At 42.0% G+C, this 27,203-nt stretch overlaps 1 long non-coding RNA gene across 1 annotated transcript in view; it reads left to right on the forward strand.

Moving 5' to 3' along the window:
- Nucleotides 1–2,657: 2,657 nt before the first annotated feature.
- The window catches only part of LOC108705513, a 91,226-nt gene continuing 66,680 nt past the window's right edge, over nucleotides 2,658–27,203 (forward strand). The window contains exons 1-6 of the long non-coding RNA XR_005963299.1: nucleotides 2,658–2,683; nucleotides 9,763–9,819; nucleotides 10,105–10,213; nucleotides 18,273–18,350; nucleotides 20,008–20,162; nucleotides 20,277–20,328. This is a non-coding gene — a long non-coding RNA (uncharacterized LOC108705513). The remainder of the gene's footprint in view (nucleotides 2,684–9,762; nucleotides 9,820–10,104; nucleotides 10,214–18,272; nucleotides 18,351–20,007; nucleotides 20,163–20,276; nucleotides 20,329–27,203) is intronic.

Consider the following 27,203-nt stretch of genomic DNA (forward strand, 5'->3'; position numbering starts at 1 on the left):
CCCCTAAGGAGGGGGGTACTGTAATGGAATCTACCTCGGCTTCTCAAGATGGCGTCCAAGATGGCGACCGCCTACCTCACCACATGGCTCTTGCTGGACACAGGTCTATGACCTCACCTCCCTCCCATTCCGGGATTGGTTGTCGGCGACGGAACGGACGCCGGCGTCAGAATCGGGCGCCGGCGTCAAGGCGTCAGCGTGGGGACGCTGGCGTCTGCGTCTGACGCAAGCGCGTCAAAAATTGGCGCCAACCCTGGGACTACTTAAACTCACTTCCCCTTCCACTCCTTGCCCAACTATAGGTTCCTGTTACTGAGTTCCTGGGTGTTATTTACTATATTGATTACTTGTGTACCGATTCCTGCCTGTCTTACGATTCCGCTTGTCTTCTGCCTGGTCTGACCTTTTTGCCTGTATTCTGACGATTCTTTGGATTAAACCCTCTTGTACCTCGAACCTGGTCTGGTCTCCTCTTTGGTCTACACTATTACTGTGCCTTCGGGCCCGTTACACATACACACATTGTCTTTTAATTGCCTTCCAATTATCTCAGATGTGGGTATGCACGTGAAAAGAGATGTAACATCATAGGACCCCATAGTCTCATTGGTCTCCTGTTTTACCTCATGCATTTTGTTGACAAAGTCCATGGAGATCTGAATGTGGAGTACTGTGTTGCTACAGGAGTTAATTGACATCTTTTTTCCCATAATTATATTAATAATGATTATGAAGATATAATTATAATGACCCAGAACACCGGGTGCCAATAATACACAGCAGCACCCGTGTAACACTTGTAGTAAACATCTTGCCCCTCAGGGGAGACAATCCCAGAGGAGTAAAACAAAGCGTGCACCTATTCTCTCTCTAATAAAGAGGCTGTTCTGCCCCTTTACCAACGCAGGGAACCCGCCCCTTTTACCCACACAGGGATCCCGCCCGCCCCGTTACCCACACATGGAAACTGCCTCTTTACCCACAGAGGGAACCCGTCTCTTTGCCCATGCATGGAACCCGCCCACCCAATTACTCATGTAGGAAACCCACCCTCCCCTTTACCCACGCAGGGAACCCGCCCACCCCTTTACCACGCAGGGAACCCGTTTGCCCCTTTACCCATGCATGGAACCCGCACACTCCTGCCCCTTTACCCTTGCAGGCAACCCGCCCCTTTACCCATGCAGGGAACCCGCCTGACCCTTTACCCATGCAGGGAACCCACCTGACCCTTTACCCATGCAGGGAACCCGCCTGACCCTTTACCCATGCAGGGAACCTGCCTGACCCTTTACCCATGCATGGAACCTGCCCACCCCAGCCTGCTCCTTTACCCATGCAGGCAACTTGCCCGCTCCTTAACTCATGCAGGGAACCCGCCTGCTCCTTTACCCACACAGGGAACCTGCCCACCCCCCGCCCACCCCTTTACCCATGCAGAAAACCCACCCGCCCCTTTACCCCCGCAGAGAACCCGCCCAAACCTTAACCCATGCAGGGAACTGCCTGCCCTTTACCCATGCAGGCAAACCACCCGCCTCTTCACCCACGCAAGGAACCCGCCTGCCCCTTTACCCATGCAGGTAACTCGCCCACCCCTTTACCCATGCAGGTAACTCGCCCACCCTTTACCCATGCAGGAAACCCACCCGCCCCTTTACCAACTCAGGGAGCCCGTCTGCCCATTTACCTATTCAGGAAACCCATCCGCCCCTTTACCCATGCAGGCAATTCACCCGCCCCTTTACACATGCAGGAAACCCGCCTTCTCCTTTACCCACACAGGGAATCCGCCTCTTTGCCCATGCAGGAAACCACATGCCCATTTACCCACGCTGGCAACCTGCCCGCCCCTTTACCCATGCAGGGAACCCGCCCGCCCCTTTGCCCACGCATGGAACTTGCCTCTTTATCCACGCTGGCAACATGCACGTCCCTTTACCCATGCCTGTAACCCGCCCACCCCTTTACTTATGTAGAAAAGTCACCCACCGCTTTACCCACTCAGGCAACCCGCCCACTCCTTTACCCACTCAGGCAACCCGCCCACCCCTTTACCCATGCAGGCAACCCGCCCCTTTACCCAAGCAGGGAAACGCCCGCCTTTGACAAAGCTACTAATTTTTAAACTATTAGGCAGGGAGACGGTCCATTTAGTTTGCGGGTTGGTGAATGGGCGGAAGGGTTGGTTTGGATGGAAGCAAATGGTTTACACTATGCTGAGAGTCTGAATTCACTTCTGCTGAGACTTTTAAACTTTCCCCTACAGTACATGGTGGTACACGCACACCAAGAAAACTGAGCGGCTATATTCCGGGGTGCCAAATGAGAAGCACATTAAGAGAACAGTGCTGGTAGAATCCAGAAGTGTATAATTTAAAGTACATCTATGGTACTGTGCGGGTGAAGTCCTCTGTGCTTTGTCATTTAGTATTATAAACGAATGGTGCGGGTGGAATCAGCAGTGCTTAATTGCAAGCACACTAATTGTACAAAAATGACTGGAGCTTTTGAAAAGTAAGTTGTCCAAAAAAATCCTGATATAGGTATTTTTTTATTGATAATGTTCATACATTTGTCTTTATCAGGAATATGCAGATAAGAAGCAGAAGAAAAGAGCAGGGGATGGAATTGAGATCAGAAGACAGAGGAAGACAAGACATTTCCCTGGGACACTCTCATGGTAAGGATTATGGCTTTGGTCGTATAGAACAGGTTCAGACTTAGTCCGGCATTGCTGTGGGAGGTACTTCCAGAGACAGTTTAGAACTCAGCAGTGAGAGTTACATCTAACAACATGTCAGTTGAGATGACTTCCGGATCATAGAACTGCTGATTTCTTAAGAAATTGCAGGTGAAACAACACAGATAATGGGGCAATTGCAGCTTTCCTGCAGCCCCACGTGCATTATTGTATTTATAATCAGTGTAACATAGTAAGTTAGGTTGAAAAAAGACACTTCTATCAACTCTATTTTAACCTGTCTAACTACTAGCTGATCCAGAGGAATGCAAAACACCCCATTTGAAGACTCTCCAATTTGCCTCAGAGGGGGAAAAAATGCCTCCCTGACTCCAAAAACAGTCCCTGGATCAACTTGTACTATGAGCTAACTTCCATAACCCTGTATTCCCTTGCTAAACACCATCCAACCGCTTCTTAAAGCTATCTAATGTATCGTGCCGCATTTGAAATCACGGGGCTACATACAACAACATTTTCTGGGCCCCTCCCTCACTGGCACCCAAGCCCCACCCCAGATCCTGCCCACTCCACCCAAGCCCCACTCCATCCCGCAAAAAGACCACACAGACATCAGCCCTAAAAAAGTAAACCCCCCCCCAGACAAGTTCTATAAAAAAAAAAAACATTGGTGCCAGGGCCCCCCTTACAAGTTAAAAAAAAATTGGGGCCCCAAAAAATATTTTTTAAAAAACATTGATGCCAGGGCCCCCCTTACAGGTTAAAAAAAAACATTGGTAGCAGGGGCCTATAGAATATTAAAATAATACATTGGTGGCCAGGGGATTAAAAAAAAAAACAAATTGGTGTTCAGTAGGAGGACTTCACCTCCTTTTGTGACTTTGGGTCTTTTCGCCGCTTCAGGACTTCAGCTTAGGCTATTTTCGTAGCTTCGGGTCTTTTGGCCACTTCGGCTTCGGATGTTTTTGTGGCTTCGGGTCCTTTCGCTGTTCGGCTTTTCGGCACTTCCACATTTCCGCCGTTTGGATAGCCGCACAGCTTTGGCACTCGCTTCACTCTCTCTTCCCATGATTCAATTTTCTCTGTTTCCTCTCTCATTCTTTCTCTTCCAAATTCTCTTTCCTTGAATACTCCATAAAACTATCATGAAAAAAAAGATGAGGGGAATGAGATGTTACTGGGGAATAGTGTGTATAGTAAAGACAAAGTCTATCAAGTCCAACCCCCCAAATGAAAACTCAGCATCCATACACACACCCCTCCCTACTTTCACATAAATTCTATATACCCATATCTATACTAACTATAGAGCTTAGTATTACAATAGCCTTTGATATTATGTCTGTCCAAAAAATCATCCAAGCCATTCTTAAAGGCATTAACTGAATCAGCCATCACAACATCACCCAGGAGTGCATTCCACAACCTCACTGTCCTGAACCCCCTACGTTGCTTCAAATGAAAGTTCTTTAATTCTAGTCTGAAGGGGTGGCCTCTGGTGCGGTGATCCACTTTATGGGTAAAAAGATCCCCTGCTATTTGTCTATAAAGTCCTTTAATGTACATACAGCAAGATGGTCTTATAAACAGAGACTGTAACTGTGGGATAGGGTGTATAGTAAGTCAAGATGACCTTATTGGTAGTGAGTATAATGATGGGATAGTGTGTGTAGTAAGGCAAGATGTTCTCAGGAATAGAGGCATGTTCTTCTCCATATCCACTTTTTTTACTGTAATTTTCTGTCCTGTACTCTGGGATTTTGCTAAAGTTCCACTCACGCTGCTTCCCTTATGTTAACAGGATTCGAGTTGCAAATTTTTACTAGTGACTTGATATACAGTGTTGTACCTAAAATGGGTTAAGCGAGAGCAATAATTAAATGATGTATAGGACGTATTATGGGACAGATCTTGTGTAATCAGTGGCGTAACTAGACCCCTTGGGGCCCTGGTACGGAATTTACAACTGCCCCCCCACACACACACACACACACACACAATGGGCTGGAACATTGGGATCAACCATCATTTTTACCGGCCAGGCCGGTAAAATACCGGCCAGGTGGCAACCCTAGATGTTGGGACCCTGTGAATCTGAAACTCAGGCAAAATGCTTCTCTACACTACTATGAAACTACTGGATGCATATCATTTTGTGTGTCCTTTGTGTGCACATCCTTGTCCAAAAGCAAAAGATGCCCCAGTAGCTCCCCATCTTCTTTTTTGCTGATTCAATGCACATGCTCTGTGCTGCTGTCACTTACTGAGCTTAGGGACCCTCTCAAAATATACAGTACACATAGAATAGAAATGTCACAATATAAAGCTGATTAGTAATTAATACAGATAATTACTACATGCCAGCTCAGAAATCAGTGCAATTAGCACCAGAATTTAATAATCAGCCCTGTAGCATCAGCTTATATTACAGGCCAACCTCATTTTCTTAATTTGTTAGTAATCCATATTATGCAAAGCTTCAAACCTGCTGTCTGGTTTCACCTCTCCCAATTACTTGCATAAAACTCCATTGTAAGATCAACGGCCCCCAAGATCTATAGAATCGTATTGGTTAGGGAAAGAAGGGATAAAAGGAGCCAAAGAGCCCTACTCTGGAATGTTTCTATACAGTAGGTGCATATGCTTTTATCTGCCATCATTTAAAATCATAGGAACATATGATTGAATTGATGAATATGAGTTGCTGCATGGAAAAATTTTTGCAGCCAAAAGCCACCCAATAATAATTAGCGAAGGCAACACTCTGACATAGCAAAAGGCTCTACTTCAGTTATACTACTAATGGGGGGTCTAGAAAAACTCAACCCGCAGCCAGCTTCCTCCCTCCATTTATAGGCCCACCCCACTGATGACATCACAAAAGAGGCAGGACAGGCGCAAGCCTATAAAACAGAAGTCGGAAGCCAGCAGTCTATGGTCGGGGCGGGGAGAGCAGGCAGAAAAGCCCAAACCCACCTGTGACCAGAAAGAGGAGCAGCAAGGTTGGCCCGAACCCACCTGACCCCTGCGTATCGACCCACCCCGCACATCACTAATTGATGATTAAAGGAAAACTATACTCTCTCCAACAATCTTATTCTCTATAAAAATATAATGTATAAAAGCTTCATCTCAATAAACCTTTTCATAGAAATAGACCTTTGAGTAGTATGTACCATTAGGTATTCCTAAATAAAAAATGTTAAGGGCTGCCCCTGGGATTGTACAGTGCACACAAACTAACCAAGGGCAAACATACATGTTATGTGACATGAGCCAGTTAAAGGGGTTGTTCGCTTTTGAGTTAAAGGACCAGTAACATCAAAAAAAAATGTTTAAAAATTCGTTAGTGCACAACGAAAAATAAACACCAAGACAAATAAAACTTTTAAAAAGCAAAGCCTTTATTAAGAAATAACTTACAGAAAATCCACTTCCTGTCCTCTTCAGAAAAGGCGACCATCCACACTGCAGCAATCGATTTCTCCTTCCTGGCTTTTCACTGACAGGCATCCAGCAGCAGCTGTGTCTCTCCTTCCCCGTGGATCGGCTTCCCTCCTTCGATCTCCTCACCTTCCTCTCTGTCTTCCCTCCTCCCCTACTCAGAGATAGAGATGAGGCAAAGACAGCAGCAGCAGCAGCCGCGGGGCACAGAGTGGGTAGTGATTTAGGAGTCGGTGTGAGCGGAGGCAGGGGACGGAGCACTTGTCTGTGTGTGAAATCCAATCCATCCCTTCGCTTCATACAATGGCAGAGCACGGGAGAACGGCAAACAATCCTAGCACTGTGTATTTGATTGTGAAGCACCCCCATTAATGGACAAAGTTCTGTCTTTTACTTCCACACTTCTTCCTGTTACACTTAGAGCTGCAGAGTATTTCTGGTCAGGTGATCTCTGAGGCAGCACAGAGATTATCATAAAATGGGGGCGCAAGGGGTGAACCTGGAATAATAGAGAAACGAAAATTGGAGATTTTATTAGAAAGAATAAAATTATTTCCTTGGCAGATATCCAAAAGAAGTGGGGCACTCACCCGAGAGATACGTTGGGGTATAACCAATTACACGGATATATTCAACCATTTGTAATTAGTGATTGGGAGAGACCGGATATAACATGGGAAATTATCCTGCTAGGAAATAAAGATGTCACTAGACCGCTCTTAAAATTATATGATCTGTTGACTGAAAATCAGTCTCAAAGCCCTTTATCCACATGGTTAGAATGGGAAAAAGAACTAAAACTGGATCTGCCGGAAATTATAAGGTCTAGAATTCTAAAATCAGTGCATAGGTCGTCCAGAGCAGTGAGAACTAGAGAAGCAAATTACAAATTAATTATGAGATGGCACTATACACCTCTACAACTGAAAAAAATGTATCCTGCTAGTTCAGGACTGTGTTGGAGATGTTATTTATCAGAAGCAAATCACACGCATATATGGTTGACCTGCCCTGTTTTACAAGGATTCTGGAGCAAAGTGTTAACAACAATAAATCGGGTGACAGGGAGTAATATAAACATTGGTAATCCCGAAATTACTTCCAAAATACAAATACCTTGATTACAAATCCTCTCACTATACAACTACTTCAGGCAGCTAAATCACTAATTCCGAAGAAGTGGAAAAACCTTGAAGCTCTCACGTTAAACGAATGGTTAGCAATAGTAGAAGAAGTAAGAGTACTGGAGGAAATCACTTATATATCACACAATCAAAGTGCAATTTACTGGAAGATTTGGTATCCATGGCAGCATTTTCTGAAATCTTTGAAATAATCAACAATTGGTCCTTACATACCTGTTTTCAAAACGTGTTCATAGGATTTATGCTAAACTGTTTAATAAAAGGCGATATAACTCTTTTATACAGCAATATATATCTTGGCGTTAATATTTGGCGTATAATATAAGTTACTTGGATATTTTAGCATTACTCTGTTTTAAGATATGACTTACTGTTTCTATGCTTGTATACTGTATTATATCTACATTGCGGTGGTATTACTTTATTCCTCCCCCTTCCTTTCCTTCTTGCTTTCTGTATCCCCCCTCCCCCTCTTTATAAATAAAAAAAAATGGGGGCGCAAGGGAAAAGATGTAAAAGGGCAATATTTACTGATATCTATATTCCAGTTTGGTAAGATTCTTTAATAAGCCATTTAATATGGTATAAACTCTCTGTTGGTTAAGGATTCATTCTGGAGGTATGGTTTTCCCTTAAGTCTGCCAAGAAATATTTATACATTAAACCCAACCGGATGATTTTGCCACCAATATGGATTCACAGTGCTTAGTTACCATCAAGTATTGTCCATCACTCTGTCTGTAGTTCCTTTGGGCATCAGTTTTGAGTGACTGATATTTGGTGGGTGATGACCTCCACTACACTTGACACTATACCAGGGGCAGCATGGTGGGTAGCACTTCTGCCTTTCAGCACTGGAGTCTTGAGTTCACTTCTGGCCTGGGCACTATCTACAAAGCATTTGCATATTCTCCCTGGGTCTGCATCAGTTTCCTCCAAGTGGTTTCCATCCACACTTTAAAAACATACAGGCAGGTTAAATGGCTTCTGATTAAATTGAATTAAGGGGCAGATTTATTAAAGGAGAACTAAACCCCTTCGGCGCTAAAATCCCTCCCCTGTGTTGCCCCCCCTCCCTCCTGGCCTACCTCCCCCCGGGCAAATGCTGCTAAGTTGCTACTTACCCCTCGGCGCAGGTCCTGTCCACGGAGTTCACAGGCGCCATCTTCTCCCGTGCGGTCTTCTTCCTGGATTGCCCGGCGTTTGGCGGCGCGGTAGGAGTATTTGCTGGTTTAGCTCTACGGCACATGCCTGAAAGTCATGAAGTTTCCGAAAAAAGAAATCAGAAAACTTTGTGGCTTTCGGCGTATGTGTATATATATATTCTTTATAAAGCTGTGTAGAATATATGTTGTGTTCTATAAATACCAGGAAATAAATAAATACCATAGAAAGCAAGAATCCATCTCCTCCAGTATATCCAGCATTCTGATGGCACAGAATCAGTCCATGAGTGAGTGCCCTACTTTGTCAAACACCTATACTAGATGTAATGAGTAGCAGTTGCAGAAAAAACTGAACGACCTCTAGCAGAAAATAATGCCAAAGGTAGTCAGGATATTCTGCATTTCCTACAAAGTATTACATCTCATCTGGATTCCAACTTCAACAGAATGAATCCCGGACATTTGTTTAATCTGTAATTAAAGTTTAAGTTGGGCAAACATTCTAAAATAATTTCATGTTTCGTACACACCCAATTTCCAAACCCCTCTGTGATGTCCAGAAACCTAGCAGAAAATTGGGGAGAGTGGAGACAGAGACTCCTGACACTTACTGGCAGTGGCAGCCGCAGGAAGCGCGGAAACCATGGAGACTGCGATGGCGCTTTCCTCCGATTTACTGGCTCTCTGCTGCTCTTGGACTTGGTTGCGGGCGGCGGCGGGCCCCATCGGGGGTGCAGGGGCTCAGGCCCTGGCACCGTCGCACCCTTTGCACCCTCGGTAGTTCCGCCACTGTGTGTAATGTGCCTCTAAAGTAGTGAGATTATGTAAGGCAGGGGTTTGATCTAACTCACCTCTCTTACCCCTAAAGTGACACAAGGGGATGGAGTTACTAAAGAAATCTCCTCTAATCCCATGGCTAATGATTCCGGGCAATCTTGTACCCACCGCTGTGACTAATAAACTCCATTGAGCAATGCCTTTAATCCCTTCCCACTGCTCCGGCCCTTTTTACCCACATTTTAATGATATTCCACTACTTAGTGGGTCGATACCGAATGTAATTGTCAAGTCAGGGTCTAGAATTACGCCTAAAGATTTCTTTGGTCCTTTTCACATGTGTGGTTTTTTCTTCAAGTATGAAATGTTTTATGTTCTCTGTCTAATTTATCCTTTTAAAAGCTGTAGCCCCATTCTTTTCTGTCACTTCAGCGCCATCTGGTGTCCATTTCCCTTTACTCCTGAATGATGTGATTTATGGAACCTTTGCTCTAGCGCCATCTTGTGTTCACTTTTTTCCCTGCAGTTTATGGAATGAATTGAGGTGCGGCACAGTCCGGAACTGATTAGTGCAAGGGAGCCGGTTAGTACTTAAATACTTTGGGTTTGTCATTCCTTTTCAGAATATTTACAGAATATATGCTAATACCTACTATTTAATCCCAGACAATCTTCCCTGGTCGTTTGTCAGGGAGGTGCTTGACTTTTCACTATTACTATGGTTCAAGAACAAACATTAGTACAATACCTGCCTCATTGAATTTGGATATATTATTGTAAATTTGTTTTCTACTTTACTTATATTTCTATGTTTATCTGCTTTATTTTCATGTTTTTTTATTTTGGTTCTGTTTTGCTTTATTTACAGATATCCCGGTGGTGGATTTCAAGTTTTAGGAGGGGCACAGGTAACCGCCAAAGGGAGACAAAGCCGCCAAGGAGAATGAAGAATTTGCCAAGGAGGAAAAAGACAGAAGGTAAGTTCCATCGAACACCATTTTTTTAAAACTCCGGGCCACTAATGTTTGTTTTTATAACCCGTAATGGGGGCCCTAACCACCAATGATTTTTTTTTTACTTTTATGAGGGTCCTGTCCACCAATGTTTTTTTTACTTGTAGGGGGGACACTGGCTAGCAATGTTTCTTTTTTTTATTTGGTGGGGGAGGTAGCCTGGCCACCAATGGGTTTTTACCCAGTGTTTTAATATCAACTGAAGCCCTCTGGTGACTGGAGGTAAAACACACCACATTACTCTTTTAGCACTTATGTCTGTGGCCTTTTTAGTGTGGTGTGGGTGCAAGTGTGCCCTGTAAAATTTGTTGTATGGGGCCCTGTAATTTCTGATGGTGGCCCTGACCATTACATTTATCTCTGTCTGTCTGAGGATGAATACAACCGAATTTATTTTTCTGTAAAATGACCTGTTTGCGTTTGAAATGCTTCCGGAATCAGCCACACAAATTGTCTATATGATGTGTTGGTTGTGCCCATTGTTCCCTTATTCATACTGTTTTTTACCAGTGTATAATTTCCTCCAACTTTATTGATTTACTATGTATGTTTCATACATGATCATCACGGCTGGAAAAACACTTTGGTTCATGAATTAAAAATGTACTAAGCTCCTAAATGAGAGTAAAGGTAGGGCTCCATACTACTAAATTAGCAGGTCCCTCTTCCCCCAGGGGGCCCCAATTATAAGCTCACTGGTTACCGTGGTTCCCTGGTCAAGTAAAATGAAGCCCCATTAAATAAAAGCCACACTTATACATCGTTATGCCCCATAATCTCAAAATCCTGTCCATGTTCAACCTGACCCTCCCCCAACTTTTAAAAAGTAATAGTATAGATAAAGGAATCATATATTTATTTATCTAAGTCAGTTTGAGGGACACAGGGACAGTGGGGTATATCTAGTACCACTAGGAGGCAGGACACAACAATAAGATAAGGACTGGCTCCTCCTCCACTAGCTATACCGCCAGCAGGCGGAGCTTACCTCAGTTTAAGTTGTGTCCTCAGGAGGTTAGGACTTCAGTTTTTCTGCTAGTCAGTTACCTGACACATTGGGGATATCATAGTCCATCATAGGGTATTTATACATGTAATTGCCACCGTACCATCTTTCTCTGAGTTCTGGGGGTATTTATACATGTAATTGCCACCGTACCATCTTTCTCTGAGTTTGTGAGGTATTTATACATGTAATTGCCTCCGTACCATCTTACTCTGAGTTCTGGGGGTATTTATACATGTAATTGCCACCATACCATCTTTCTTTGAGTTCTGGGGGTATTTATACATGTAATTGCCACCGTAGCATCTTGCTTGGAGTTCTGGGGTATTTATACATGTAATTGCCACCCTACCATCTTTCTCTTAGTTCTGGGGTATTTATGCATGTAATTACCGCCGTACCATTCCTCTTTGTCTTCTGGGGGTATTTATATATGTAATTGCCACCGTACCATCTTGCTCTGAGTTCTGGGGGTATTTATACATGTAAATGCCACCGTACCATCTTTCTCTGAGTTCTGGGGGTATTTATACATGTAATTGCCACCGTACCATCTTGCTCTGAGTTATGAAGGTATTTATACATGTAATTGCCACTGTACCATCTTTCTCTGAGTTCTGGGGGTATTTATACATATATTTGCCACTGTACCATCTTTCTCTGAGTTCTGGGGGTATTTATACATGTATTTGCCACTGTACCATCTTTCTCTGAGTTCTGGGGTATTTATACATGTAATTGCCACTGTACCATTTTTCTCTGAGTTCTGGGGTATTTATACATGTAATTGCCACCGTACCATCTTCTATGAGTTCTGGGGTATTTTACTTGTAATTGCCACCGTACCATCTTTCTCTGAGTTCTGGGGTATTTATACATATATTTGCCACCGTACCATCTTGCTCTGCTGAGTTCTGGGTATTTATACATGTAATTGCCACCGTACCATCTTGCTCTGCTGAGTTCTGGGGTATTTATACATGTAATTGCCACCGTACCATTTTCTATGAGTTCTGGGGTATTTTACTTGTAATTGCCACCGTACCATCTTTCTCTGAGTTCTGGGGGTATTTATATACATATATTGCCACTGTACCATCTTTCTCTGAGTTCTGGGGGTATTTATACATGTATTTGCCACTGTACCATCTTTCTCTGAGTTCTGGGGGTATTTATACATGTAATTGCCACTGTACCATTTTTCTCTGAGTTCTGGGGGTATTTATACATATATTTGCCACTGTACCATCTTTCTCTGAGTTCTGGGGGTATTTATACATGTAATTGCCACCGTACCATCTATCTCTTAGTTCTGGGGTTATTTATACATGTAATTGCCACCGTACCATCTTTCTCAGAGTTCTGGGGGTATTTATACATGTAATTGCCACCGTACCATCTTGCTCTGAGTTCTGGGGTATTTATACATGTAATTGCCACCGTACCATCTTTCTATGAGTTCTGGGGGTATTTTTACTTGTAATTGCCACCGTACCATCTTTCTCTGAGTTCTGGGGGTATTTATACATATATTTGCCACCGTACCATCTTGCTCTGCTGAGTTCTGGGGTATTTATACATGTAATTGCCACCGTACCATCTTGCTCTGCTGAGTTCTGGGGTATTTATACATGTAATTGCCACCGTACCATCTTTCTATGAGTTCTGGGGGTATTTTTACTTGTAATTGCCACCGTACCATCTTTCTCTGAGTTCTGGGGGTATTTATACATATATTTGCCACTGTACCATCTTTCTCTGAGTTCTGGGGGTATTTATACATGTATTTGCCACTGTACCATCTTTCTCTGAGTTCTGGGGGTATTTATACATGTAATTGCCACTGTACCATTTTTCTCTGAGTTCTGGGGGTATTTATACATATATTTGCCACTGTACCATCTTTCTCTGAGTTCTGGGGGTATTTATACATGTATTTGCCACTGTACCATCTTTCTCTGAGTTCTGGGGTATTTATACATGTAATTGCCACCGTACCATCTATCTCTGAGTTCTGGGGTTATTTATACATGTAATTGCCACCGTACCATCTTTCTCAGAGTTCTGGGGGTATTTATACATGTAATTGCCACTGTACCATCTTGCTCTGAGTTCTGGGGTATTTATACATGTAATTGCCACCGTACCATCTTTCTATGAGTTCTGGGGGTATTTTTACTTGTAATTGCCACCGTACCATCTTTCTCTGAGTTCTGGGGGTATTTATACATGTAATTGCCACTGTACCATCTTTCTCTGAGTTCTGGGGGTATTTATACATGTATTTGCCACTGTACCATCTTTCTCTGAGTTCTGGGGGTATTTATACATGTAATTGCCACTGTACCATTTTTCTCTGAGTTCTGGGGGTATTTATACAAGTAATTGCCACCGTACCATCTTTCTCTGAGTTCTGGGGGTATTTATACATGTAATTGCCACCGTACCATGTTGCTCTGAGTTTTGCGGGGTATTTTTACATGTAATTGCCACCGTACCATCTTTCTCTGAGTTTTGGGGGGTATTTTTACATGTAATTGCCACCGTACCATCTTTCTCTGAATTCTGGGGGTATTTATACATGTAATTGCCTCAGTTCCATCTTGCTCAGAGTTCTGGGGTATTTATACATTTCATTTCCACCGTACTATCTTTCTCTGAGTTCTGGCTTATTTATACATGTAATTGCCACCGTACCATTCCTCTCTGTCTTCTGGGGGTATTTATACATGTAATTGCCACCGTAGCATCTTGCCCAGAGTTCTGGGGGTATTTATACATGTAATTGCCTCCGTACCATCTTGCCCAGAGTTCTGGGGGTATTTATACAAGTAATTGCCACCGTACCATCTTTCTCTGAGTTCTGGGGGTATTTATACATGTAATTGCCACCGTACCATCTTTCTCAGAGTTCTATGATATTTATACATGCAATTGCCACCGTACCATCTTGCTCTGAGTTCTGGGGGTATTTATACATGTAATTACCACTGTACCATCTTGCTCTGAGTTCGTGAGGTATTTATACATGTAATTGCTACCGTACCATCTTTCTCTGAATTCTGGGGTATTTATACATGTTATTGCCACTTTACCATCTTGCTCTGAGTTCTGGGGGTATTTATACATGTAATTGCTACCGTACCATCTTTCTCTGAATTCTGGGGTATTTATACATGTTATTTCCACTTTACCATCTTTCTCTGAGTTCTGGGGTATTTATACATGTAATTGCCACCGTACCATCTTGCTCTGAGCTCTGGGGTATTTATACATGTAATTGTCACCGTACCATGTTGCTCTGAGTTTTGCGGGGTATTTTTACATGTAATTGCCACCGTACCATCTTTCTCTGAGTTCTGGGGTATTTATACAAGTAATTGCCACCGTACCATCTTTCTCTGAGTTTGTGAGGTATTTATACTTGTAATTGCCACCGTACCATCTTACTCTGAGTTCTGGGGTATTTATACATGTAATTGCCACCATACCATCTTTCTTTGAGTTCTGGGGGTATTTATGCATGTAATTGCCACTGTACCATCTTGCTCTGAGTTCTGGGGGTATTTATACATGTAATTGCCACCGTACAATCTTTCTCGGAGTTCTGGGGTATTTATACATGTAATTGCCACCATACCATTCCTCTTTGTCTTCTGGGGGTATTTATACATGTAATTACCCCCGTATCATTCCTCTTTGTCTTCTGGGGGTATTTATACATGTAATTGCCACCGTACCATCTTGCTCTGAGTTCTGGGGGTATTTATACATGTAATTGCCACAGTACCATCTTGCTCTGAGTTATGGGGTATTTATACATGTAATTGCCACCGTACCATTCCTCTCTGTCTTCTGGGGGTATTTATATATTTAATTGCCATCGTACCATCTTTCTCTGAGTTCTTTGGGTATTTATACATGTAATTGCCTCCGTACCATCTTGATCAGAGTTCCGGGGGTATTTATACATGTAATTGCCACCGTACCATCTTGCTCTGAGTTATGGGGTATTTATACATGTAATTGCCACCGTACCATTCCTCCCTGTCTTCTGGGGTATTTATACATTTAATTGCCACCGTACCATCTTTTTCTGAGTTCTGGGGGTATTTATACATGTAATTGCCTCCGTACCATCTTTCTGTGAGTTCTGGGGCTATTTATACATGTAATTGCCACCTTACCATCTTTCTCTGAGTTCTGGGGGTATTTATACATGTAATTGCCACCGTACCATTCCTCTCTGTCTTCTGGGGGTATTGAACTGTCCAAATTTTCATGCAGAAACTAAATTATGTCTCTGATATATGTGTTTATTTTATGGGAAACATTCATAAAGTTAGACACTTAGAAGCTAGTATAGGTAAATCTTAAAACAACTGGACTTGCTGAGGAATCAATGAAGACGTTTCACTACTCATCCGAGCAGCTTCTTCAGTTCAACTGACTGGTGTGGGAAGTTCTCGACATATAAACTCTTCCACTAATCCAATCACAATAGACTCAGGGGATCACCCCCTCATGGAAGAGCAATTCTGTGTGCCTGTTCTGTGTTCTTCATGTTTGTTTTGTGTTGATATTGCTTCCAGAGACAGTTTAGAACTCAGCAGTGAGTGTTACATCTAACAACATGTCAGTTGAGATGACTTCCGGATCATAGAACCGCTGATTTCTTAAGAAATTGCAATTGAAACAACACAGATAATGGGGCAATTGCAGCTTTCCTGCAGCCCCACGTGCATTATTGTATTTATAATCAGTGTAACATAGTAAGTTAGGTTGAAAAAAGACACTTCCATCAAGTTCAAACTGTTAACTCTATTTTAACCTGCCTAACTGCTAGTTGATCCAAAGGAAGGCAAAACATCCCATTTGAATTCTCTCCAATTTGCCTCAGAGGGGCAAAAAATTCTTCCTGACTCCAAAATGGCAATGGGACCAGTCCCTGGATCAACTTGTACTATGAGCTATCTCCCATAACTCTGTATTCCCTCACTTGCTAAACACCATCCAACCCCTTCTTAAAGCTATCTAATGTATCAGCCTGTACAACTGATTCAGGGAGAGAATTCCACATCTTCACAGCTCTCACTGTAAAAAAAACCCTAACGAATATTTAGGCAGAACCTCCTTTCTTCTAATGTGTGTATAAAGGGTTCTTTCCCTTATTTGTCATCAAGTTATACTGCACCAAATGACCTACACCTAAAACACACGGCTGCCCCCATGTTATACCAAAACATATTTGACTCTTCCCCTGTAGTGATGTGTTGGTCGACCTCAAACCCACATGTTGGGGGTTCAGGTTGAAATGTGGGCGACTGCTGTGGGTTTGAGTTGGGTGCGGGTCTGACTTGGGAAGTACTTTACTCCTCTACTTTGGAAGATTCAGTCTTCAGAGGGTGGAAGGGTTAAATCAATTGCTTTGACTTGACAAAAATATGACAGAAATGCCCCATCCTCATTTTCCCTCATTTTCTGTCACCCATAGTTATCCCCCATAATGTCAAAACCCTGTCCATGTTCAAGCTGACCCTCCCCCAACTATTAAAAAGTAATAGAGCAAAAAACGGAGCATTCGGGGAGATATGTTAAAATCTTCAAATTTTAATCATCCAAGTTAAAAGAAATAACAGCGTGTCAAGTTACATCAGATCATCCGCTTTACGCGTTTCATGGCATCTCGCCACTTCATATACGCTTCAGATGAAGTGGCGAGATGCCATGAAACGCGTAAAGCGGATGATCTGATGTAACTTGACACGCTGTTATTTCTTTTAACTTGGATGATTAAAATTTGAAGATTTTAACATATCTCCCCGAATGCTCCGTTTTTTGCTCTAATTCTATGGATTGATCCGGTTGGGGACGGATGCTACGTGCAGCATGGAGGTGAGAATGTGATTGAGTTGTGATGCTCCCCGTATCTGGTTCGTGTTCACATATATTAAAAAGTAATAGTATAGATAAAGGAGCCATGTATTTCGATATAATACACAAGAGCCATGAATATCTTGTAAATTATATCAATATCTGATGTCATCAGTTATAAACGGTGAGTTCTGATGTCATTTCTGTCACATGACTCACTGAAACTTGTGTATTATAATAAATAAAGTACCCCCAGTTGCAAAATATGAGGATATTAGAAGTTACCTCGGAGTTCCATGAAACTCCTCGGTAACTTATTATATCCTTATATGTACAAGAGGGGATACTTTATTCACTATATATTTCAAAGATGTTCCAGTTAAATAAAATAAGATCATTTCCAGACATTCTTCATTCTGAAAGTATTTACACATTTGTCTGCAAAACATGTATGAGACGTGAGATGTGGCGCAGTACAGTCACAGCCTATGGAATGGATTTGCTTCCTGGAATAAATGGAAGGATACTAGACTACAAGTAATAACCGCTCTGTAATGATGGTGATATATGGACAATAATAATAGCGAATGACAAAACTTAAATGAACGCACTCCACCTTTCCCCCGCACTCCGCCAATTGGGAGGAGCGCGCTAGTCAATTTAAAGGGGTTGTTCAGGGGTTGTTGAGACAATTTGCAATTGGTTTTCATTTTTTATTATGAATAATATGAATAGGAAAGGCCTGAATAGAAAGATGAGTAATAAAAAGTAGCAATAACAATACATTTGTAGCCTTCTAGAGCATTTGTTTTTAAGATGGGGTCAGTGACCCCCCCATTTGAAAGCTGGGAAGAGTCAGAAGAAGAAGAAGGCAAATAATTCAAAAACTACTAAAAATAAATATTGAAGGACAATTGAATAGTTGCTTAAAACTGGCCATTCTATAACATACTAAAAGTTAACTTTAAGGTGAACAACCCCTTTAAAGAAAATAAAAGCAGCGGGATGTGGATTTAAACGTTATAGAGAAACAGATCTGTTTCTTCTTCAGTTACTTTAGTGTTCCAATGTTTTCCAATAGGCCTTCCTTTTATTGTGTATGAAATGTGTTATTTCTTCTCATTTGCTTATTTGCTCTCCCAGGGCAATCTATTGGGAGTGTGTCGGGGGCTGAGACAACATCTAGGGATCAATGTTTTCACTGCATGTAGGAGACGCAAGGTAAGTAAATCACATAATGTGCTTTTTTTTCTCGCAGACTCATGTAATCTCACCCTTCCATCCCCTCATGTACGTAGGTACATGAGGGGATGGAAGGGTGAGATTACATGAGATTACATTACTCTCACTGACACAACCACACACACTCCTGCCCACCAGTGTGTATATGGCACAATGTTCTACAGGGTAGAGGCCGTATATAGGGGGATAGTGTGTATAATAAGGTAAGATGTTCTTCGGGGTAGTGACTGTAACTTTGGGTTAGTGTGTATAGTAAGGCAAGAGAGCCTCAGGGATAGTGGCTGCAACTGTGAAATAATATTCATCATTAGGGAACATGGTTTTATGAGAATGTGGGTTAGTGTGTATAGTAAGGCAGGATGGTCTCTGCAATTCATCAGACTTAATTTGGACTTTATATAGGTAACTGTAATTTCCCCAGAAAAAGCAAGGTGTGCTATAGCTACATAAAAATGTTAATTTGCATTTGCAATTCATCAGTAACAAACAATTTTAAATTCAAAATTTAGCAATGGAGTGGGTAATTTTGGTTTTGGGGGGGGTTAAGTATTGAGAGCGAGAGATGGACCCGTTAATGCAGGAGAATGGGGAAAACGGACTTAAATTGGGAGACTCCTGACAAATATAGGGGAGTTGACATGTCTGTACAGGACCTGTTGTATGTTAATTATGCAACAGGTCAGGGTGACACGGCAGAATTATATCTAGCAGGTCTATCCCAGGACACAACTCCCCCACAGGCCCAATTAATAGCCAGTGTCTTACAGCAGCCTCTTCTGCTGGCATTTCCCAGAACCTACAGATTGCCAGTCCGGGCCGAGTACCTTGGAATTATGGGAAGACTTTTGGCCTAATAGTCCTATCCTAACTGATCCCCAGTCACAAAACCATTCTTGCAGCTAAACATAGTGCAAGCACCATATAAACATCACTCCATAGTGACATGCAGTAAGGTAATCAAATTAAATGAGTGTCTGTGTATTTGTATTTATATGGTACAACTTGTGTACGCAGCATGTTTCTTACAATACTTGTAGCTGAAAATACAGGCTATGGATACAGCAGAAAGAATAAATGCTCTTGCTCTCTCATTAACTCCCACACCTTCCTTCCTTTCTCTCTACTTCCTTTGCTCTCTGTGTCACTGCTGCTGGCGCTACTGCAAAATTTGGATCAAGAACAACTCTTTTTAATGACCTTACATTTAATGCTTTCATTTTAATGCTCTTCTGATGAATAATGTGTAGTGAACCTATTGCGGCAGTGGAACTCGCAGCAGCATACATCCCCCAGAAATAACATCCCAGCATTTCAGCATATTAGCATCCAATTTGTGTGAAAAAATACACTTTAGAGCATTGTTGTCCAACTGCTGTGGTACCAATGGCCGGAATTTTTGGTGGAAGGCCGATAATAGAAACCAGTTTTGACCACTCCCTGTTTTTAAACCACACCCACTTTAAACCAAAGCCACGTTACCACTAGACCATGTCCACATTAATGATGGCAGCACACCAAAAAGAGTTTATAGGCAATTAGTCATGCAGCTCTCGGTCTCACACCTCAACCTTTAATCTCACAAATTTTATTTGAGCCAAACCTCTAATCTCACTCATCACTTCTGTTTTTGTTGTAGGTTCTTCAGGGACTTCCCCTGCTAGACTTTGGTTTGCGAAGTTCCAAGGAGAAGATTTCAATGAGCCCCCTGCACAAAACACTCTAAAGGGAGAATGACAAAAGGGGTGACTTCTTCGTACTTTGCGTCTCTGTGATAAGAAAGATGGTGACAAGGTAAGTGTTTCTTTTGGGGGTTGTAGTTCAGAGTTGCTATGGGTATAGTGTGGGTTGTGTTGTTTGTGTCTCCCCGAAATGATCTTAAAAGAGTTCACTCTGCTTTGCTTGCAGACTTTGCCTGCTGGTAGCTGCTGCCTGCTTTGCTGCAGAACTGGTACAAGGGGTGAGCTTGTTATCGCTTTACTTTTTTGTTTCTCCATCCAACTGAATGGGAACGTTCTTCCTTGGTAGCTGCACATTCAGGTTGCATTTCTGTAGACAGAGGAACCAAAGTATGCCCTTGGCAGAAAAGTGGGTAATAGCCTTGATAGGCCTATGTACACTCTACATAAAACAGATACTTTATATTATTTACAAAGTCTCAGTTGGGTCCCAAGAGAACTACAACTCCCAATATGCCACAACAGATGAAGGTTTTAGGATTTTCTGAAAGGTGTAGCTGTAGGACTGCATGTTGGATATTGTATCTATGCTACAGCGATGCGTGACAGTACTCAGTCTTACAGTTGGACTTCAGACATGCCATTGTGTATTATTGTATACCTTTGTCTTCAAATGAACACAGCAGTGAGCACTATTATATTAAACTGTTAACCTTAAGTACTCACCCCGCTCACTTGGCTGTGTGGAATTTTTTCCCCAGACAATGTTTTACCATTGTTATTGGGTTAACAGACTTTTCAATAAAATATACTGGCAATATTTATGTGCTGATTAGCACGTTACATTATATTTATATACTTATGAGGTTGCAAGAAATGCTATAACTTTCTGCCTCTAGTTATTAATATTGGGATTTGCAACCTTTATCTTCAGGCTTTTCCCGCATTACAGCATTGTCCAAAAGCCATGCTGAGAGTTGTAGTTCAGGAACAGCAGGAGATACAGAGGCCAGATCTCTGCTTTAGATGCAGTCGGGAAATTTAATGGCGCACCCGTTCATTTAATTGCATGGCTGTGTATAATAAAATATCCTAACATTCTTATACACTGATGATTATATTAATCTATGTATATGTATATATAATACATTTATATATTATTTTTATAATAAAATATTCACAGACAGACTTGTGTAGAATAATTGCCATCCTACCCACAAAGAAGGGTCTGTTCCTGTCATTTTTTATCTTCTTTTATTATGCAGTGGGGGCGGTATTTTGGGAGGGATTTGGGGCAATATTAACTTTAGCACACTTTGCTTATTATCTAATTTCTATAATTACTTAATCCATCCTAACAAAATGATGGTTCCTGTTAAAGGGTTTGTTCACTTTCCAACCCTTGGTTTCAGTTGGTTTCAGACAGTTCACCAGAAATAAAGACTTTTCCCAATTACTTTCTATTTTCTCTGGGAGGGGGAGGTGCAGACTCTGTAACTGTTCTTAAATGATACATTTAGTTGATACATTAGTTATCTTTGTCCCTGCTGAGCAGAATCCCTGAGTTTCATTAATGGCAGCTGTTAGACTTGATACAATAGTTGCAAATGTTCAACAGATGCTGCTGAGAAATGGATCAACTAATGTAGCAAATTGTAACAGTTCAGAATTTGCACCTGAATTACTGAGCTGCCAGACTGAAACATCAGAGACAGGGACATTAAACTTTAAGCTTCAGTTTTGGAGAAAAAAAACTGTAAAATAAATGGAAAGAAATATATAAATGTGTCTTTATTTCTGGCGGACAATCTGGAAACAAGTGAACTGAAAAAGTGTTTGGAAGCTGAACAAGCCCTTTAATGAGTGCAGTATTACAATTTGCACAGAGAAAGTTGCAATTTCTAATGTATTCTGTATCACAAAGATAAAAAGTCAGAAAAATCAGTTTAGTGGTTGAGGTGCTGGTTAAATTCCTCCAAGAATCATCATTCTGAACAAAACTATGATTTTTTTTGGTCAAAGTGTGTCCCCTAATCATTTAAGGCCAACCAAACGGTTTCTATTGTTCCTGTACTGATTGGACAAAAAGTAGAAACGAATGCAAGCGATAACTACTTTATTGTAAAGTAGGGGGCTAATATTTGGATCCGCACAGTTTGGCTAAAAAATGGTACGTTTTTGAATTATCCGATTGTAGGCCAATTGGCTGAATATACAGAATATTAGGAGGAGTGAGACTTTAAATACATACAGATCTCCTCCCCCCCAATAAGTTATTTATGTTCTGAAAAGACATTTCACCCTGTGGGCTATTTTTATAGCTGACCACAGATGAATTTACAGTTTTCATCATTGTAATCTCAGAATAATTGAATTTGAATTTTTATTGGCCACACAAACACACAGTGGACCAAATTGCGGCAAATTGGACAAATTACAGGGACCCGTTCAATGAACACCTGATATGATTTTCATATTTCTGACTGCAAGTGGGTTTGGCTTCTGTCAGATTTTAACCCTGTAATTATTTGATTATCCAGAGGATTTTCATATTTGGTCAGGTGCTACAATATTTTAGCAAGATAAGATGGGGATTTTTTTATATTTTTTTTAAGCTACTTAACCTACAAAAGGGTGTATATATATATATATCTATATCTATATATATATATATATCTATATATATATATCTATATATATATATATATATATATATATATATATATATATATATATATATATATACATATACACACACACATTTATATATAAAGTGTATTCAAAAGTGTGTGAACAGCCAATGTGAAGTTTTGGTTGGGACCTTTCTCAAGTCTGTTAATGCACTTTTGAACACACTCACAAGATTACTCAGTGTTGATGGTCATATATACAGTATATATATATATATATATATATATATATATATATGTGTGTGTACGTTAGAAATCACTGAAGACCTCTCATATAAAGGCATCGGATACATAATGCAAGTTTTTATTTAGATTATGAAGGTTGGAAAGCTCTGAAATACCGAAGGGCTGTCTCACATAGACTCCATTTTATCCAAATAATCAGAATTTTAAAACATTATTTATTTTTTCTTTGTAATAAAACAGTACCTTTTACTTGATCCAAACTAGGATATTATTAATCCTTATTGGAAGCAAAATCAGCCTATTGGGTTTATTTAATACTGACATGATTTTTTAGTATGATTAACTTATGAAGATCAGTTATCCGGAAAACCCAAGCATTTTGGATAATAGGTATGGGAGATGTAAATGTATGTATTGTTTTCAGTGCATTGACTTCACTAATTTACTACTTTTAAGACATGTTATAGCAGTTAATTGAAGCTTTTGTTCTAGGGTTTCCTTTCAAATCACTCATCCTTTCTCCATCAGTAGATGTTAAAGTTTCTTCAGTGTTCATTTAGCAATTGAAATATACACCGTTATAATTAGGTGAATGGTAAATAGGTTGACAGCAGTTAAGACGTGTGTCCATATACACATTATTAACTTCCCAGAGCAAATCTTTGTGCCACTAAAATTGAGTGACTGGATTGTGAAAGATATGTATGTGCAGGGTGGGACACAATGGGGGACAGTTACTGTACTTATTGCCTCAAAGGCTATGAGATAAGAGGATTGCTTTTTCCAATAGACACTTATATTACCATTAACAGTGAAGGATAAGCGCCAGTTGACTTAATTTCTCCGGATAAACCAGCTGCTTTTATATACCGTGCAATGAATGATGCGCTTGTACCTACTTGCAGACTTCTGTACTTACACAGGGCACAATTCACCAGTTGTGCCTACTTTGGTTCATGAGACACAAGGCATGGCACACTTTCATGCAAGGGAGTCCTGTATTTAACATCTGCTTTGACCTAGTGGTAGGTCCTTGACAGTCCAGTAATATTGGCACAAGGCAGCCTTCTCCTTTCTCCCAAACCACAGAGCTGTCAACTCCCCCCGGTTTCCCAGGAGTTACCTGGTTTTAGACCCTCTCACTCCATCCTCCCATCCCTGTATGCAATTCCACAAGTTTTTAATTTTTGCTGTCTTAAGTAGAAATGCACATGCGTTGTAGGCACTGGGTGCTATTGAAGTGGTCATTGAACATGTACATAACATTGTTTGGCACTGCTTCTTGTGCCCTGAGCCACAACTTTTTGTGCTCCTGGAATGAATTGGGCAGAAGGTGGTTGGCGCTTGGGTGTCCTTGCAATGCCCAGTAGTTCTCCTAAAGTTGTACAATTTTGTGCTTGTTAGTGCTCAAGCTTGGTGAGATTCAGGTGTCCTCCACCTATTGACTTGGACTCTGCAGACAGTTCTATACTTTCAGGAATATATCACCTGCTATATGACCCCTAGATATATGGGACCCCTTAAAAACCAGGCATGGGGCACTAAAACTTGATCAGAACAAAATAAATTGGGTGATAAAGGTCCTTGAATAAATGGTATATGGAAAGGAAGATAACTAGAAATATGCAGGGTTTAGGAATTTATGAATATAACACCAAAGGACTCTGTTACACTATGCAATCACCATGTTCTTTACCCAGAATTCAGTATTTTGCCCATTATTAAAGCATCATTGTGCTCACCAGATGAAGCTGGGGCCTATGCAATCACCATGTTCTTTACCCAGAATTCAGTATGTTCCCCATAATTCCAGCATCCTGCTCACCAGATAAAGCTGTGGCCTATGCCTAAAATTTGACACTAATGCGGGTTTCTTTAATGAATGAGATGTGTTGAGCAGCTGACTGCAGACATTCCAGCTGCACTTGCACTCATAAATTGTCCCTTAAGTTCTTCTTTCAGTCTTTTAGGAACCACCCATATTTTTAAACATTTTTGACAAAAGAAACAACTCACTTAGGACCAGGTCAAAAATACTGATTACAAGCCTGTAACTTTACTTCTACCCAGGTATGTATTCAAGGATTATCCACCGGTGCCAGGCACCAGCTCCATACTTTTTACTTTGTATCTTTTCTCTAGCCTAATTGGGGGACACAGGCACCGTGGGGATGAGATCCTGCAGCTGGAGAATGGACACTAACTAGTTGAACTTGACTCCTCCTTCTCCTGCTCTGGGCTTCATCCCCTGCCTCCTTCTACAATCTCCAGTTTCGTTTAGTGTCCTCAGAAGGAGAAGACACGCATTCTAGTGGCTGGAGCAAGTGATCAAAGACTACGGTTAGATCATGCCACAATGGGACCACTGATCCATTCAAGAGGCCTTTCCAGCTATTTGATTAACCCTATCCAACAGCCTTCCCGCTTTACGGAGGTCTGCAGGCTTGCTCCATCTTTCCTCCCCACGCTGGATTCCCGCTCCACGGAGGCTGCACCAGCGGTATGCACCTAGGCCTGGTGTCATATATATATATATATATATATATATATATATATATATATATATATATACATTTGTATACCTAGTATGCAAATATATATATATCCATAGAGACATTCTAGACATGGGAGAGATCCATTTGGGTTTTCGGGTTCAGCTGGCTACACAGGTGAGTACTCAACACTCACTTTATACCCCCTCTGCTTGTTTCAAAAGATTATTCTTATTATAGAGACTAATTCTAAAAATCCCTCTTCTCTCACCGTGTTTTTGCGCTGGCGCCAAACCGTGAGCACACTTCCGCATCGCCTTTTGACTATCGCGTCCGTCCCTGCACGCCTTACGTCACTTCCGCCCTACGCGCTTCCCAGCGCACAGCAACGCTCTCTCGCGCCCTTCCACACGAGTGTTCCGCTCCTCCACCCAGAAGACCCAGACCCTTCTCCTCTCACTGGCAGTGATTCTCTGGGCCTTTAGAGATTGTCGCCGTTGATCTCCCTCTCTCTCTCTCTCTCTCTCTCTCCATCCTATTCAGGCAAGTCTCTTCCTTATGTTATGAGTTTCCCTAGCTGGCAAATACTAAGGCTCTGTTCTCTCTCTTACCTCCACAGACGGAGAACACCCTCTACCTACACCTAACTCGCTCTGCGGGCCTACCCCCCTGCCTCCCCCACATATAGTAAAAAAAAAAAAAAGGGAGCATTAAGGGAACATTTTTATACCTCTCTCAGGAGGATAATGGCAGACAAAATTGAGGAGCCCAGGACCTCCAAGTCCTCAGCTCACTCGGCCAAAATCACACAAGTGTCTTTTCTAGCTTGCACAAAATGCAAAGCCAAATTTCACTCGGCCTCGGCTGAACCTGTGTGTATGGCCTGCAGACCTTCAGATCCCTCACAGCCCCCGGCTAGTACATCTGAGTCAGATCTGATTAGAGCCCTTTCACTCTCACTTGCAGGCATCCAAAACTTGGCCCGCATTCCCGAGACCTTAGACAGGGTCTTAGAGCGCTTATCACAGCCCACTATGTTATGCGACCCTCCCTCTGGATCCGAACGGCCACCGCCTTCACCTCAGGATTCTCCAAGGGAGCATTCCTCTCCCTCCGATGAGGAAGGACAAGCCCTATCAGATGAAGACTCTGAGCAGGAACACTTGGATCCAGACTTAGACACTCCCAGAACTCCCAAGGAGGTGGAAGGTCTCATACAAGCTGTTCTCAGTACCCTTAACATAGAATAACCTGTTTCCACGGTGGAGCCAGCAAAGAACATATTCAAAAGACAAAAGAAAAGCTCCTACGTTTTCCCAGCTTACGAGCAGCTCGACGAACTAATCAAAGCCCAATGGAAACACCCAGACCACAGGGTACAGATTTCCAGACGCTTCGCTCAGACTTATCCCTTTCCTCAAGAGTCTACTGACCTTTGGGCAACACCCCCGGTGGTTGACCCCCCAATTTCCAGACTTTCCAGGAACACCACTATCCCGGTGGCAGACGCAGCATCTTTTAAGGACCCTATCGACAAGCGCCTCGAAGGCTTCTGCAAGTGTGCTTTCACAGCGTCCGGCTCTGCCTTTAGACCTATCTTTGCAATTGCTTGGGTCGCCAAGGCCATGGAGGTCTGGGTGGAACAATCTGCTCAGCTGATTGGGTTCCAGGACCCGACTACAGATAATCTTCTTTCACAAATAGCTGATGCTACCAACTACATTGGGGACGCTGCGATCGACGCAGCTAAAATGGTAGCTCAAGCATTGGCTCAGTCTGTGGCGGCGC

The sequence above is a fragment of the Xenopus laevis genome, chromosome 8L (assembly GCF_017654675.1).
Source record: "Xenopus laevis strain J_2021 chromosome 8L, Xenopus_laevis_v10.1, whole genome shotgun sequence".
Classification (NCBI taxonomy): Eukaryota; Metazoa; Chordata; class Amphibia; order Anura; family Pipidae; genus Xenopus; species Xenopus laevis.